Consider the following 18254-nt stretch of genomic DNA (forward strand, 5'->3'; position numbering starts at 1 on the left):
TAAGAGAAGCAAATTTTATCCGATCTGGCTGAAATTTGGTACATGGTGTTAGTATATGGTGTCTAATGACCATGAAAAAATTGGTTCACATCGGTCCATAATTATATATAGCCCCCATATAAACCGATCACCAGATTTGACCTCCGGAGCTCCTTGGAAGAGCAAAATTCATCCGATTCGGTTGAAATTTGGTACGTGATGTTAGTATATGGTATCCAACAACCATGCAGGAATTGGTTCATATCAGTCCATAATTATATATAGCCCCCATATAAACCGATCCCCAGATTTGACCTCCGGTGTCTTTTGGAGAAGCAAAATTCATCCGATCTGTTTGAAATTTGGTACGTGGTGGTAGTATATGATATTTACCAACCATGCCAAAAGTGGTCCATATCAGTCCATAATCATATATAGCCCCCATATAAACCGATCCCGAGATTTGGTTTTGGAGTCTCTTGGAGGAGCAAATTTCATCCGAGTCATGTGAAATTTGGTACTTTGTGCTAGCATATGGCCGTTAACAACCATGCCTAACAAGGTCCATATCGGTCTATAGTTATATATAGCCCTCAGATAAATCGATCCCCAATCACACAAAAATTGGACCATATCAAGTTCATAATTGTATATAGCCCCCATATGAACTAACTCACAATTTAGAAAACGATGTTAAGAAGTTTTAGAATACGACAACCCAAGTAATTCGATTGTGGATGACAGTCTTTCGTAGAAGTTTCTACTCAATCCATGGTGGAGGGTACATAAGATTCGGCCTGGCCGAACTTACGGCCGTATATACTTGTTTTAAATTTAAATTTTAACAGACGGATGGGCATCGCTATATCGACTTACCCAGAACATATATACTTTACGGGACCTCAGACCAATATTTCGATGTGTTACAAGCGGTTTTTTTTTGTTGGGTATTATGGAAGTATTGGGCCCTTAAATTTATGTTGCATTACTTCTCACTGCAAATCAATATATTTTGGGTGTAGATTTTGTCAAATGTGAGAAAATGTTTCTTATTTTGATTAAGTTTTATACAAGTGAAGTACACAATTTTACTAAATATGAAAATAGTTCGTATTCTGTCTAGAACTCCATGTAGCGCTAAGGACCTTTTAGCCATTTTTAGTTCCAACTGCTGAAAAAAATTTATTAAACAAATTTTCTTCACTTTAACAAAAATGGTTAATTTATTTGTTCAATTACTAAATTTTTAAAATGTAAAATTCAGTTAAAATTTTCTAATATAAACCTACATTTTCTTTGATGGTGGCTTTACTTTTTTCTGGGTTTGGATATTTCAAATATTAAACTAAAATGTCTTTTATGAATATTCAGGTACCTGGTACCTTTATTATTTCAGATTGCATTAGACAGCTAATTTTTTCATATTGATATTTTAAAAATGTATTTTCATTGATAGATATATGTTGCGAATGATTTATAGGTTACACATCTTATCTGAGTTATATTTTTATATGTTGAACGAGTGTATTACAATCTGCTAATGATATCTGGTGTTTGTTGCTTAAGTCTTTTGTTTCAAATAGTATGCCAACATGAGATTAATTCAATTTATTCTAAATTCCAAGTTACTTTGTATGTGACAAAACCAAGCCAAATTCCATCCATCAATCATTGCTTTCTTATAACTCATATTTAAATATCTGTATTAATTATTCACGAATAGTGTGACAGGCCACACAAGCTAAAGGTTAAATATGTCAATTCTATAGACATCGACTATAGATGATTGATAGATATCATACATTTTTTTGAAAACAAGAATATATACTATACGTACATGTGGTTTGTTGGTAAATCATGCACCTGAAATGCTATGTAAAACATGTGATAACAGTTGAGTTCTTTAGCATATGTCATAAGTACTATAAAATGGGAGTATGCGAAACCAATTATGAGTCACACTTCAGATTAAATTTCATAATCTGGCTACTTAAGGGAATTTTTCAACTGTTTGAGAATTAAAAAAAAAAAAAATTGCTAACTATGCGTTTCTTATGCGTTTCTTTTCCCATCTTTCTAAGTCTCTCTACTTCAACTCGTCTTGTACCTTCAATTTCCTTCTTTTTGAATCTTTTACAATAGTTTCTCATCAGTACCTCTAAAGTGGCTGTGGCCCTCATAGCGTTTGTCATATAAATAAGTGCTGTTGTATTTATCCTATTTATTTTCGATATCTGATTTTAGTGGTTTGCGATTGTTCACCAAACGTAGCATCCATATGTAGCCACAGAATTTGTATACGCATTCCCCGACTAATTCTTAATAAGTATGTATGGCTGTAAGTTCTTATTTACCCTTCACCATGTATTGTATAGAATGTTTAATCCTTTGACTACCAATGTCCACTTAGCAGTATATTCAACACCAATCTCTATTTCCCCTCTTAGCTTCGATTTAACAATAAACGAAAAACTCGAAATTATGCGACCATTTTCCTAGTGTATGTTTCTAGTATAATACAATACATACAATAATTACACCGAAAGAATTCTCTTCGTTAATTTTACGAACAATTCTTCATTAACTATTTTTCGTGAATTCTTCATTAAAACAACGTAATTTTCATTCATTTTCGTAAATTTAACGAAGAACATTTTACGAATATACGAAATATTCTAAATAAATTTTTCTTCAAATTTCATGACTTTTGTGAAGAAGTTTTTACGAATTTATGAATATATTATGAAACGTTCTGCGTAAAAGTTTCTCCATAAAAAGTACGAAACATTTTTTTTAAATAACGAAGAAGTTTCATTGAAGTTGTGAAACTTCCGCTCGCGACATAAAATTGCCTCTGATAATGTGCTTGAGTGTATTCTTTATTCTATTTTTTTTATGCATGTCTATGTTACTTCTCATTTGGTTGATAACACGCTATGAATAAAAGTGAAGCAATAAAACTAAAAATTAATCAAAAACCTAAGATGTAAAGTAGTGATGGCATTTTTCACACTTATTACTACAACCAAGTGCTCTTTCGACTATAAATTTTTTTTCTAAAAGTTGGAATATTTTTGAAAAAAGTGCGAAAGTTTTTCATAAAAAGTACGAAACCGTTTCATAAAAAGAACGAAGATTCTTCATAAAAAGTACGAAACCGTTTCATAAAAAGAACGAAGATTCTTCATAAGAAGTACGAAAATTCTTCATAAAAACTACAAAAGTTTTACATAAAAAGTACGAAACATTTTCATAAAAAAGAACGAAATTGTTTCATAAACAGTACGAAGCTTTTTCATAAAAAGTACGAAGATTCTTCATAGAAAGTACGAATTTGTTTCTTACAAACTACGAAAAATTTGGAAGAACTTTTCTGAAAAGTTTCTTTAGTTGTAAAACAATGACAAATTTCGCACTTTAACGAAATTTTTCGTTTTATTTTTTTTTTTACGAAGAAAATTCTTTCTGTGTAGTAGATATTTTGTCAGATTTTGGTTTTTTATATTTTTTCTCAGATAGATATTATAGGCTAAGTAGCTATTAGTTCCGTAATGTCATTTGGTCACAATTCAAGAATCAAATTTTCAGGTCCTCAGGTCCTCAAAATTACAATTTTTTTCCACATGCTCTTAGTACAAGTAGGTTTATTTCGGTAGTGAAAAGGCTAACTACACTGGAAGAACAGTTTTCTTATTTCAGAAACGAAATTTTAGAAAGCAATGTATTCTTTTGATAATTTTTTTTTCTTCTATAATAATAAAACTTATTAAAGACAATCGTTGAATCGTTTGATATAAATTTGAACATATTTGATGTTAAAGAAAACATTTTACATTAAAAAGGAATTTCGTTTGTCTAAAATTTCGTTACGAAGGGAAGTATTTTTTTCTTTGGGTGTACAGACCATAGGTTAGGTTAGGTTAGGTGGCAGCCCGATGTATCAGGCTCACTTAGACTATTCAGTCCATTGTGATACCACATTGGTGAACTTCTCTCTTATCACTGAGTGCTGCCCGATTCCATGTTAAGCTCAATGACAAGGGACCTCCTTTTTTATAGCCGAGTCCGAACGGCGTTTCACATTGCAGTGAAACCACTTAGAGAAGCTTTGAAACCCTCAGAAATGTCACCAGCATTACTGAGGTGGGATAATCCACCGCTGAAAAACTTTAAGGTGTTCGGTCGAAGCAGGAATCGAACCCACGACCTTGTGTATGCAAGGCGGGCATGCTAACCATTGCACCACGGTGGCTCCCTGTACAGACCATCCACAATCGAATTGCTCGGGTTGCTACTTATACCAAGTTTCAAGTCGATTATTTGTTTCGTTCGGAGGTAAGCGTGATTTCCAGACTGACGGACGGATATCGCTATATCGTCCGTTCACCAATGTGGTATCACAATGAACTGAATAGTCAAAGTGAGCCTGATACATCGGGCTGCCACCTAACCTATATCGTCTCAGAATTTCACCACGACCCAGAATTTTTATAGTTTATGGGTTCTGAGACCAATATTTCGATATGGTGCAAACGGAATGACGAAGTTAGTATATCCTCCACCCTATGGTGGAGGCTATAACAAGAAGACAATGCGGCATATGGTCCCTTTTATGCAGTCTGTCGGGGGTTTCCATTCAGTTCAGTTTAGAGTCCAAGAGAACTCCCAAGTATCTTACTGATTTCGGTAGACATAACTTCGTCCTTTGAATTTGAGGAGCTTTGAATGATATTTCTTTCCAGCTGTGTTTTTCCAGGGGTCACACCCAATCCACATCATATGGTCTAGTCTGAAAGAAAACGTAAATCCTCACTCAATGAATGCCCTGCTCTTATCGCTGTAGTACACCCAAAGAAAAGTATACTTCTAAAATCAAGTTTCAAATTCTTATTTCTAGCCTGAATCCGCACTTAAAATTTTAAGTACGCAAATACTAAGTTATACTCATATTAAGTACAAAGTGCGCTTATTTGTGCAATTCAAGTACTTAAAGTTTGATTTAAGCTTGTTTTGAGTTAAAATAAGAAAATGTGTTTTTTTTTGCTTACATACAGAGAATTTTCATTTTAATGTTTGGCCTTTAGAGTTAGTGTTGTTGTTTGGCTTGCATTTCGTCTGCTATCTTAAGCCGACTACGGCTTAAAATAAGAAAACTTTAACTGATATTCCTTTATGAGTCATATCAAATCAGAATACAGAATATGTAAAGTTTTTTGGTTTATTGTTCGCATGGATGTATAAAGCATTGTGGATGTGAATGTGTGTGTTTGACTTCGAGCTTGTGTTTTTTGGCTTCGCTTGCATTTTGTTTGTCAAATACTTTTAGTATTATTGTGTGCTTTGACCATAATTGACAACAAACTATTTAATGTCTTCTCACAAGAAAGTGAGAAGGAAGATAAATTAATAAATATTTAAAAATGGGAATGCATACAATATTTCAAAGGTAAGTAATATTAAAGTTTATTATTTTGAAACATGTATTTCTATATATATTCCATGCTTTTTACATTTTTCAGTTTTAAAGGAGCTTCAATGGATTGGGCCGACGTATGTGTAAGTAGAGACAAACTTACTATTTAAGGCAACAAGATCTCGAAAAGCTGAATTCCGCTGAGTTGCTTGCTTCATGGTCCAAATTTTCTGCTGACTTTGTAAATAAAAATACATGTCTTTATATTTTGTATTTTATTATTTATTTTTTATATTTCTATTATTTGTTATATATTTGTTTTTATTAAAAAAATGTATTTTGTACTTGAATTTACAGATATTATAAATATATGTACTTACTTTTTCACCTAGGTGTATTATATGTATTATGTATTGTCCCATTTTACGTCATTTTCTTGCCGTTACAAAAGTATGTATTGATATTAACAAATAATAATAATAAATATTTTAAAAATAGATGAACCAATGTTTATTTTATGGGTACATGGTTAGTAAAAATCACACTAAAATTAGTCGCATATAAAATAACATCGAATACATTTCGGGATTAAATCAAGCATAGTGGGATTATATTCAAGAATAAAAACGATCGACCCAAGCCTTGATTCCGCTTAAAACAAGTTCGTTTTGGCACAATTTAAGCGCTAATTGGGGTTAACATAAGCTTAAATGCGGATTGAATCAAGTACAGATTAGGATTAAATAGAGCTCCATTAGGCTTGAATCAAGCACTTTCCGTACTTAAAGGAAGCACAAACGCGATTGAAAACTTCTAAAATGAAGAAATCCGTACTTAATATTTTCGGGATTGAATTAAGAATTTCGCACTTGGATTTAGAAGAACCGTACTGACCGTACTACGGCTTGAATCAAGCAAACTTTTCTCTATTAATTTTTTGGGTGTATTTTATCAAATCTAACACTATCTGAGGTGGTGGCAATAATGCATTGTCTTGTGCAAATTAAGTCAAAGATAAAACCAAGTGCCTAGAATTCAGATCAACAATCAGCGCCCTTTGATCCGTCCAACAAAATTGATTTAAATACTAGATATTTTTCTTTAATGGGATCCAGCATAGTTTCCATCTATTTTGTAATGTCTAGCAATCTAAATACTTTAAACCACATCACATCTTCAAAACCATAATTTTCTTATTTATAAATGTCATACGGTATCAATTTGCCAATTGCATTTCTAAAACTCCCCACTGGTTTTAATAATAGATGCACGATTTCTTTCGTCGCAATGATTAAGAATCAAGATGCAATGAAATCGAAAGTTCATATTGGTTCAATGTCTCATTTGCGATGAGCTCTCCATCACAATACAAAGTAGAGGAGATAAATAAAGATAGTGTTTCACAATGATTTAAAATGCTATTCGCATGCTCCAACGATGATACAGGTTATTATGCAATATGAGAAGCATGAATTGTATAATCAACACTGAAGAATTTTTTTTATTAAGTGAGCACTTCACTCTGAGTTTGTATTCAGATTCCGACATAGAAGATTCAATAACAAAAGAAAAACCGTGCTGCAAACAGAACGAAAGTAAATGTCAACGCTTGTTATTTAACACCAACGAACAATGATGCTTGTGGCGATGCCATAACATTTTCTTAAATGTTATTTAACATTGGAGGAAATTTATTACTATGGCACCATGATTTGGTAGTCCAGATTGTAAAATAGCAGATCATCAAGCTCTACAATTACTGAAAATAGTTGTTTAAGATAAAATGACTGTACACGCAAAGAAAAAACACGTTTGGAAAACGTGTACCGAAAACGTTTTTCTTTTGTTAGAGTTTTTTGAATTGCTTCGAAAATTTTATCACCAAAAAAATTCGTTTGTTACAAAATTTTTATTTTTTCAATAACAAAAGTTATTTTTGAAACAACAACACAGTCCATTTCGTTTATATCAAACACTGTTCTTTTCTGACTTTAGGTTTTTAATAAGACACATTTTACAGTTCAAAATTTAATATACTACAATGTAATGTTGAACATTTTTTCGGAATCTTCCGAACATATCTGGAATATATGTAAAAAAAAAAAAAAAACAAAAAAAAAAACTTTGGCCGAAGCAGGGATCGCACCCATGACCCTTGGCATGCAAGTCGGACGTAGCAACCACTGCTCCACGGTCCCAAACTAAATGTTTGTTTCTGTTAAATAAACTTTGTTTATTCGGTTCGTGGGCGCCGCAAGCTATGCTATATAAATATAACTTATATGGATATTTATCTATTGATGACCATAACAGGTACATAGCTCAGTGGTTAGTGTGTTGGCTTACAAAGTGCATGGTCCGCGGTTCGATTCTCCGTCCAGGCGAAAGGTAAAAAAATTTTAAAAATTTATAAAATCGTATAATTTCTTCTACATTGTTTGTATTACAAGAAAAAGGTGTTAAGAACTAAAAAACCTCGTGGATGTGAGAAAGATGTGAGGGAAAATGCAATTAGCAAGAAAACAATGTTTTTTTTTTTTTTTTGAGTTTGTCTTTATGAAATTGTTTTTACATCCTGGAAAAGAATAAACGTTTATCACAAAAAGTATAAACTTTTCTTCCAAATACACTTCCTTACAGCGAAAAGCAAATGAGAAACGAACTTTGCTTGTCTAAAATTTCGTTTGGGAGGAAAGAATTATTTTTTTGCGTGTAGACGAAAAAGGAGCTGTGAGAAATATCAGCATGAGAGAATGAAGCCGAAACAATTTTGTCGGCGGCGGCTGACACTTAATTCTTGCTTGACGACTGAGCCGATACACATTTGTCTATTCGCGGCCAGCAATTATCCATTATAAAATCGAATTAAAGGAATCAAAATCGCTATGAGATTAGGTGTATCACCAATATTACAATCAATTCACAATTTATTCAACTCTGCTGTGTATGATTTTTGCCAAATTATTAAAGAAATGTAATATTTAGTTAGCTTGGGTGGACGAAAATGCTTTTCAGTAGAAAAGAAAATATATTTTTTTATTTTCTACTGAAATTTTTATACCCTCCACCATTGGATATGGGGTATACTAACTTTGTTATTCAGTTTTTTAATTCACATCCACAACACTGCATTCGGATCACACCTTAAGAAGTGATGCAAATGTCTATATCCCAGCAAAAAAAATCCTTCAGCAGTAAAAGTTTAGTTGCGCTTTTTTATACCCACCACCATAGAATGGTGACGGGGTATAATAAGTTTGTCATTCCGTTTGTAACGCATCGAAATATCGATTTTCGACTATATAAAGTATATATATTCTTGATCAGAGAGAAATTCTAAGACGATATAAGCATGTCCATCTGTCCGTCTGTCTGTCTGTCTGGCTGTCTGTTGTAATCACGCTACAGCATTCAATAATGGAGCTATCGTCCTGAAATTTGGCACAGAATCGTCTTTTGTCTGCGCGCAGGTCAAGTTCGAAGATGGGCTATATCGGGCCATGTTTTGGTATAGCCCCCATATAAACCGACCTCCCGATTTGGGGTCTTTCGCTTATAGAAACCGTAGTTTTCATCCAATTTGCGCGAAATTGAAAATCTAGAGATATTTTGGGACCTTGAAGAGGTGTGCCAAAAATGGTGAGTGTCGGTCCATGTTTTGGTATAGCCCCCATATAAACCGACCTCCCGATTTGGGGTCTTTCGCTTATAGAAACCGTAGTTTTCATCCAATTTGCGCGAAATTGAAAATCTAGAGGTATTTTGGGACCTTGAAGAGGTGTGCCAAAAATGGTGAGTGTCGGTCCATGTTTTGGTATAGCCCCCATATAAACCGACCTCCCGATTTGGGGTCTTTCGCTTATAGAAACCGTAGTTTTTATCCAATTTGCCTGAAATTGGAAATCTAGAGGTATTTTTGGGCCATAAAGAGGTGTGCCGAAAACGGTTAGTATCGGTCGGTATTTTAGTATAGCCCCCATAAGAACGATTTCCCGATTTAACTCCTTAGGTTTCTAGAAACCGTAGTTTTTATCCGATTTGCCTGAAATTGTAAATATTCTCGTATTTAAGGCTCACAAAAACGTGTATCGGATTAAGTTTTTATCGGTCCATTTGGTAATGCCTCCATATAGACCAATTTCACTTCTTGTGAGTATAGAAGGCGCACTGATCATGAAAATTGCTTGAAACTCAATGTAAAATTTCCAGATTTTATTTTTCGGGTGAAAATCTACAGATTTAAAATTTCAAATCAAGACGTTATTTTATAATTTTCTTGCACACTTACAAGAGATGTTAATGGTTCCTCTAAAACTCAAACAAAAATGGTTCTTATAAATCCAGAATCTGATATAGTCCTCATAGGTGAAATCTTTAAATGTATCTTCGGGAAGTGTCCTCAAGTCCTCAAGCCCTCCTGAAATTTCAAAGGAAATCCTAATATTTGGTTCATGGTGGTGGGTATTTAAGATTCGGCCCGGCCGAACTTACTGCTGTATATACTAGTTGTATATAATAAAGTAGGCAGTGCATCCACACTACATGGATCGGTGACAATAACGTAAACGAGTTATCAAACTAGTTTATGATCATTCGTTTACGTTATTGCAACCAATTCATGCTGTATGGATGCATGAAAGGCAGTGCTGTTTTCCTTCACGCCAACAATGCTATACTCAAGATTATATATCACTTCTGGGCAATTTTCTATTAAAATGAGCAATTATATTAGCGCTATGTAGAAGCTGCTCTAAATCGGGACATCGCATACAAAAATCAGCGCTGATTCGGTTGTTTTGTAAGCAGTTGGAACTGCCTCTCTCCCTTACAGTCCTGCTGACATAGTGCTCCATTTTTGCTGGGATGCTAAAAATTTTTCAAATCGTTTCATAATTTTTTATAGACTCCTCTATATAAAACGATCAAGAGCTTAATATAGTTATCCAAGTATTTCTTTCTGCCTGTTTATGCCCTCCACCATAGAATGGGGTAACTTTGTCATTCCGTTTGTAGCGCATCAAAATATGACCAATAAATTATATATATATATATATATATATATATATATATATATATATATATATATATATATATATATATATATATATATATATATATATATATATATATATATATATATATATATATATATATATATATATATATATATATATATATATATATATATATATATATATATCTGGATCAAAGTGAAATTCCGAGTCGATCTGCCTAAGTCCGTCCGTCTATTAAAATAACGCTAACTTCCGAATGAAACAAGCTACCGTACGAAAATTCGCAATATCGGTCTATAATTATAGTTAGCCCCCATAATAACCGATATCAAGATTTTAAATCCGGAACCTCTTACAGGAATTAATTTCATCCGATTAAAAATATGCCTTCTAACAACCATGCAAAAATTGATCCATATCGGTCTATAATTATATACAGTCCCTATATAAACCGATCCCCTTCTTGAAGGAGCAAATTTTATTAGATTCGGTAGGAATTTGATACGTGATATAAGAAACAACCAGAAGGTTTTCTATACCTTGCCATCGGTAACAGTTACCACAGTCTAAGTAATTCGATTGTGGATGACAGTCTTTAGTAGAGGTGGAGGGTACACTGAAAAAAATATTGTCTTGAGATCAAAGATTTCGTGTCTTTAAAATACGAATGCAAATTTTGCTTAGCATAGAAGACGCATTTCTCTAATATAGTTTTTTTCTTGTCCAAAAGTCGATAAACTTTTCAATGAAGTCGTATTGTCATTATAATTAAGTGATTTGGCTTACAAATGGGTATTATAACTTGAAAGAAAAAATGTTTGGGCTAAGGTCAACTTGACTTTAATAATTCTGAAAAAATTTTTAAATTTAATGAATTCTTGACTACAAAGCAAAAAATCGTTCAAATATAGGACATGTTTTTCAACACTTTATTTTAAAGAAGCTTTTTACTTGAAACATAGCATAATTTCTACTGGAAGTCGAGTCTTAACTTAGAAAATAAAGTTGTCGTTAACTCGTTTTTAAAGGACTTTGATAGCATATGAAGAAAAAAAGCTGAGAAAGCGAAAAATTAAAATTTGCTTCCTAGAAGCAAGTACACAAAACCCAAATTTAAAAGAGAATTGTGTCTTAAAAGTATCCTTACTTGTATTCTCCGCTTCTTGGCTAGGAATCAATACCAAATTTTTTAAAGTAAAGACAAAATCTTTGGAACCGGGTATGCTTTTTTTTCAGTGTATAAACCGATCCCCTTCTTGAAGGAGCAAATTTTATTAGACCCGGTAGGAATTTGATACGTGATATAAGAAACAACCAGAAGGTTTTATATACCTTGCCATCGGTAACAGTTACCACAGTCTAAGTAATTCGATTGTGGATGACAGTCATTAGTAGAGCTGGAGGGTACATAAAATTGGGACTGGCTGAAATTTCGGCCGTATGTTCACATTTACATAAATATATTTTGATTAATTAGCGGCTATATTTCAGTCGAGATGAGCCACGATCACAATGGCGGTGTCACCGACAGGCCAAAAGTGATCGGCGGCTCTGTTCATGCTTCACTGAAAAAAATATTGTCGTGAGGTCAAAGATGTCATGTCTTTAAAATACGAATGCAATTTTTGCTTAGCATATAATACACATTTCTCTTATATAAAGTTTTTTTCCTTGTCCAAAAGTCGAAAAACTGTTCAATGAAGTCGTATTGTCCTTATAATTAAGTGATTTGGCTTACAAATGGGTATCATAACTTGAAAGAAAAAATGTTTGGGCTAAGGTCAACTTGACTTTAATAATTCTGAAAAATTCTTTAAATTTAATGAAATTGTCTTTAAATTTTTTTTCTTTTTGCTTCTTGACTACAGAGCAAAAAATCGTTCAAATATAGGACATGTTTTTCAACACTTTATTTTAAAGAAGCTTTTTACTTGAAACATAGCATAATTTCTACTGGAAGTCGAGTCTGAATTTGGAAAATAAAGTTGTCGTTAACTCGTTTTTAAAGGACTTTGAGAGCATATGAAGAAAAAAAAAGCTGAAAAAACGAAAAATTTAAATTTGCTTTCTAGAAGCAATTACACAAAACCCAAATTTAAAAGAGAATTGTGTCTTAAAAGAGTCTTTACTTATATTCTCCACTTCTTTGGCTCGGAATCAATACCAAATTATTTAAAGTAAAGACAAAATCTTTGCAAAGACTCTAGTGGGAATAAATAAACAGACACACATCTTAAGGTCTTAGAACTTCACCCTGATCAAGAATATGAATTTATATGGTGCGATATCGATATTGGAATGTATTACAAATAGAATAGCAAACTTATTATACCCTCATCTTATGAAGAGAATATCTTAATTCAAAGTCGTATTCAGACGTTTACAACATAATTAAGACATTACATTGCACATTCTTATATATGTGTGTACATTTAGTTGTATGTGTGTACATTTAGAGCATTGGAATTTATCAAAATTATATACTTCAAATAGACAGGAACTTTACAGCACTACAATTCGTATTAATCATTATATGAAATATTCATTAAATGAAACACAACTTTTCACGTCGAGAGGGCTGATGCGATTCGTGACTGGGTCTGATGGATGCTATTTACAGATCTAGAGCATTCAAATAATGTAAACATCTATAAATCAACAGCTTTTGTGAATTCAATTAATTAAATACAAATGAATCTAGAAATAAGAAACTGCAGATAATCACGTAAAATGACCCTAGCAAATACATGGAATGCTCTGAATTGGCAAAACCCTTTAATAAATTATAAAGACAGGGTATTGAATTCCGCGGTGTTACAAGTACTTATGTAACAAAACCATCACATTATTTGCTGAACACTGTAAGAAAACAGCAAATACATGTAAAAAAGAGGTAACCAAACTCAAAAGAACGTTTTTCAGAGATCAAGAGATGGAAACAATTGGGATGTATGAGATCAATCGCACTGTTGGTCGCTACGTCTATTATAGAAAATCGAATAAAATGTTGTATGATATGAACTATTTTACAAAACGAACAGGAATAAGTATTTCTAGCTCCTGAATTAATATTAAAAGATCGCCAAAAAAGTAGTGAAAATGTTTTTTTAGTGCAAAGTTGGCTCAGAAGCGATGATTTTAACATGGACGGATGTTCACTATTTCAACAGCCTTCACACCGAATTTGAATCACTTTTTAGGGTGTGATCTGAATTCAGTGTTTTGGATGTGAATTAAAAAAAAATTGTCATATTATGCCAAATATTTGCATACCCACCACCATAGAATGGTGACGGGGTATAATAGTTTGTCATTCCGTCTGTAACACATCGAAATATCGATTTCCGACTATATAAAGTATATATATCCTTGATAAGGGAGAAATTCTAAGACGATAGAATTAGAATTTGTAATCACGCTACAGCCTTCAATACTGGCGCTATCATCCTGAAATTTGGCACAGATTCGTTTTTTGTTTGCAGGCAGGTCAAGTTCGAAGATGGGCTATATCGGTTCAGGTTTTGATATAGTCCCCATATAAGCCGACCTCCCGATTTTACTTCTTGGGCTTCTAGAATCCGTAGTTTTTATTCAATTTACCTTAAATTGAAAATCTAGAGGTATTTTAGAATCATAAAGAGGTGCGCCCAAAATGGTGAGCGATGGTCCATATTTTAGTATATCCCCATAAGAACGATCACCCGATTTAACTCCTTGGGTTTGTAGAAACCGTAGTTTTTATCCGATTTGGCTGAAATTGCAATTATTCTGGTATTTTAGGCTCACAAAAACGTGTATCGGATTAAGTTTTTATCGGTCCATTTGGGAAGGCCTCCACATAGACCGATTTCAGTTCTTGAGGGTATAGAAGGCGCACTGATCACGACAATTGCTTGAAACTCAATGTAAAATTTCCAGATTTTATTCGGGTCAAAATCTACAGATTTAAGATTTCAAATCAAGGCGTTATTTTATAATTTTCTTGCACACTTACAAGAGATGATAATGATTCCTCTAAAACTCAAACAAAAATGGTTCTTATAAATCCAGAATATGATATAGTCTTCATAGGTAACATTTTTAAATTTATCTTCGGGAAGTGTACTGCTCTGCTGTCCTCAAACCCCCCTGAAATTTCAAAGGAAATCTTAATATTTGATTCATGATGGTGGGTATTTAAGATTCGGCCCGGCCGAACTTACTGCTGTATATACTTGTTATACCTTCCACCATAGGAAGGGGGTACACTAACTTTGTCATTCCGTTTGTAACACAACGAAATATTGCTCTAAGACCCCATAAAGTATATATATTCTTGGTGGTGGTGAAATTCTGAGTCGATCTGAGCTTGTCCGTCCGTCCGTCTGTTGAAATCACGCTAACTTCCGAACGAAACAAGCTATCGACTTTAAATTTGGCACAAGTAGTTGTTATTGATGTAGGTTGGACGGTATTGCAAATGGGCCATATCGGTCCACTTTTACGTATAGCCCCCATATAAACGGGCCCCCAAATTTGGTTTGCAAACCCTCTACGAAAACAAATTTAATCCGATCCGGCTGGATTTTGGTACATGGTGTTAGTATATGGTATTTAACAACCATCCAAAAATTGGTCCACATCGGTCCATAATTATATATAGCCCCCATATAAACCGATCCCCAGATTTGGCTTGCGGAGCCTCTAAGAGAAGAAAATTTCATCCGATCCGGCTGAAATTTGGTACATGGTGTTAGTATATTGTCTCTGATGACCATACAAAAATTGGTCCACATCGGTGCATAATTATATATAGCCCCATATAAACCGATCACCAGATTTGATCTCCGGAGCCTCTTGGAAGACCAAAATTCATCTGATTCAGTTGATATTTGGTACCTGATGTCAATATATGGCCTCAAACACCCATGCAAAAATTAGTCGAAATCGGTCCATAATTATATATAGCCCCCATATAAACCGATCCCCAGATTTGACCTCGGGAGCTCCTTGGAAGGGCAAATTTCATCCGATTCGGTTGAAATGGGCCATATCGGTCCACTTTTACGTATAGCCCCCATATAAACGGGCCCCCAAATTTGGTTTGCAAACCCTCTACGAAAACAAATTTAATCCGATCCGGCTGGATTTTGGTACATGGTGTTAGTATATGGTATTTAACAACCATCCAAAAATTGGTCCACATCGGTCCATAATTATATATAGCCCCCATATAAACCGATCCCCAGATTTGGCTTGCGGAGCCTCTAAGAGAAGAAAATTTCATCCGATCCGGCTGAAATTTGGTACATGGTGTTAGTATATTGTCTCTGATGACCATACAAAAATTGGTCCACATCGGTGCATAATTATATATAGCCCCATATAAACCGATCACCAGATTTGATCTCCGGGGCCTCTTGGAAGACCAAAATTCATCTGATTCAGTTGATATTTGGTACCTGATGTCAATATATGGCCTCAAACACCCATGCAAAAATTAGTCGAAATCGGTCCATAATTATATATAGCCCCCATATAAACCGATCCCCAGATTTGACCTCGGGAGCTCCTTGGAAGGGCAAATTTCATCCGATTCGGTTGAAATTTGGTACGTGATGTTAGTATATGGTATCCAACAACCATGCATGAATTGGTTCATATCAGTCCATAATTATATATATATATATATATATATATATATATATATATATATATATATATATATATATATATATATATATATATATATATATATATATATATATATATATATATATATATATATATATATATATATATATATATATATATATATATATATATATATATATATATATATATATATATTATTTTTTATGATTTTCAATGCACTCTTACGCTTGTCTTAAACGCTTTCTTTTTAAAAACTCCAAATTTTGCTAGAATGGATATAGAATTTTTGTCAACAAAATTATAAAATAATTTGAGCCGTTTTATTAATTTTTGTAAAAATTTAATTAAAAGACCTTCCTTTGTAGTTAAAATAAAGAACATCTTTGGGAGGACAGTTTTGGAAGTGCTTTTAAAGTTGTGCCTTTAGAAGAACTTCCAAAATTTTTTGCTAGGTAATTATGAACCGATTTATATTTAGGTGCTGAGGTGGTATACCAACATCACGTACCGCATTCCAGGCTTATAAGCCTTGATGACTACCACGAAATCAAATATGGGAATGGGTCTATATGGGGGATATATCTAATTATATTGATATATACGCTACATACACCCTTCAATAATGAAGCTATCATGCGGAATTTTGGCACAAACTCAACTTTTGTCTGCAGGTAGGAACATTATAGAGATTATCAAATTGAAATTAGAAATCTATACGTGTTTTAGGTACATTGAGATCTGTGTTAAAATTGGTACCTATAGGTACATGCTTTGATATAGCCCCCATATAAACTAATCTCCCAATTTGATTTCTTGATGGTATAAAATTGTTATCCAATTTCCTGGAAATTTTGAATATAGTGGTATTTTAGGATCTGTCTCCTGTATCTTGTATTTATGGAAATAGTTACCAAAATTCCCATGGCCACTAAGTATGTTACTCGCCATGAGGTCTATTGATCCAACTCCTTATGTTCAGAATATGCATGGAAGTCCTTTGTCATCTGTCTCCTATCCACGGTTACCACAGTTGGTAGATTTCTACCAAAAATGATTTTGCAAAATAATCTCTCTGAATTTTCTAAAGAAATAAAATTTTGACCAAAAATTTCCAAAGAAATAAAATGTTGACCAAAATTTTCTATAGAAATAACATTTTGTTCAAAAATTTCGATAGAAATAAAATATTAACAAAATTGTTCTATAGAAATAAAAAAAATTTTGGTCAAAATTTTCTATAGAAATAAAGTTTTCACAAGATATTCTATATATATAAAAGTTTTACAAAATTTTCTATAGAAATGATATTTTGTCCAAAATATTCTATAGAAATAAAACTATGAAATAAAATTTTGACAAACTTTTCTATAACTTCAATATAAAATATTTCTTTCGAATATAATTTTTTATACTAACTACAAAAAAATTGATCAACTAATTCAAAATAAGATTTTTTTTTAATTTGGTAGATTTTTGGAAAAATTTTCTTAAAATTTTGGTAGATTTTTTATTAGCACGAGTGACATTCTAGTTCCTTTTTCACTAGCATTTTTTGTGATGCTGGGTAAGAAATAATTTTCAGCATCAGATATTTTCTGTTATGAGCAGATCCACAACACGGATCGTAAATATACGATTGACACGAGGATTTTATCAAAACAGCAGATATAGATCAAAAGTGTTCTATATGATTTACGTACACCAAAAGCCATTGTTCATTGAATTTTAGCATAAATGAATGCTGATATGTTAAAGAGATTACAATTTTTTTTATATTAAAGTCCCAATTATTTTCAGTGTCCAGCAAAAGACTATAGAATGTTTATTCTAACAAATGAGATGCATGACAATGTAATGCTAATTCTTCTCCAAGACAAACGTATAAATGTATGTAAATGGTAACATTTTCTGTTACAATTTCATATTAATGGCAAACAATTAAAAACATTTAACAGCACATAAAACCAGTTAGAGGTGAACATTAAAACAAATGGAATCCCAGTTAAGATAATTAAGCTCGTTACAGTTTAGACGTTCGATTTTTTAAAGATTGGATAAACCCGAATCGAGATGTAACGCTTAATATCCACATTCATGTGAGTGTGTGTGTTTATGTGTATGAGTGGAATAAAAGAAAATTTTTATGTTTGTATGAAGGTGCTTACAGCCATATAAAATCTCAATTGCTGGTTAAAAGCGAAATCTTATACTAC

The 18254-nt window shown here is 32.9% G+C and overlaps 1 long non-coding RNA gene across 1 annotated transcript; it reads left to right on the forward strand.

The window, feature by feature from the left end:
* Positions 1-5327: 5327 nt before the first annotated feature.
* Positions 5328-5895, forward strand: LOC142229179 (uncharacterized). Its single transcript, XR_012720348.1, has 2 exons — positions 5328-5425; positions 5499-5895. It is a non-coding gene; the product is annotated as an uncharacterized LOC142229179 (long non-coding RNA).
* The last annotated feature ends 12359 nt before the right edge of the window (positions 5896-18254 follow it).

This window comes from Haematobia irritans, chromosome 3 (genome assembly GCF_050003625.1).
Source record: "Haematobia irritans isolate KBUSLIRL chromosome 3, ASM5000362v1, whole genome shotgun sequence".
In the NCBI taxonomy this organism is placed as follows: Eukaryota; Metazoa; Arthropoda; class Insecta; order Diptera; family Muscidae; genus Haematobia; species Haematobia irritans.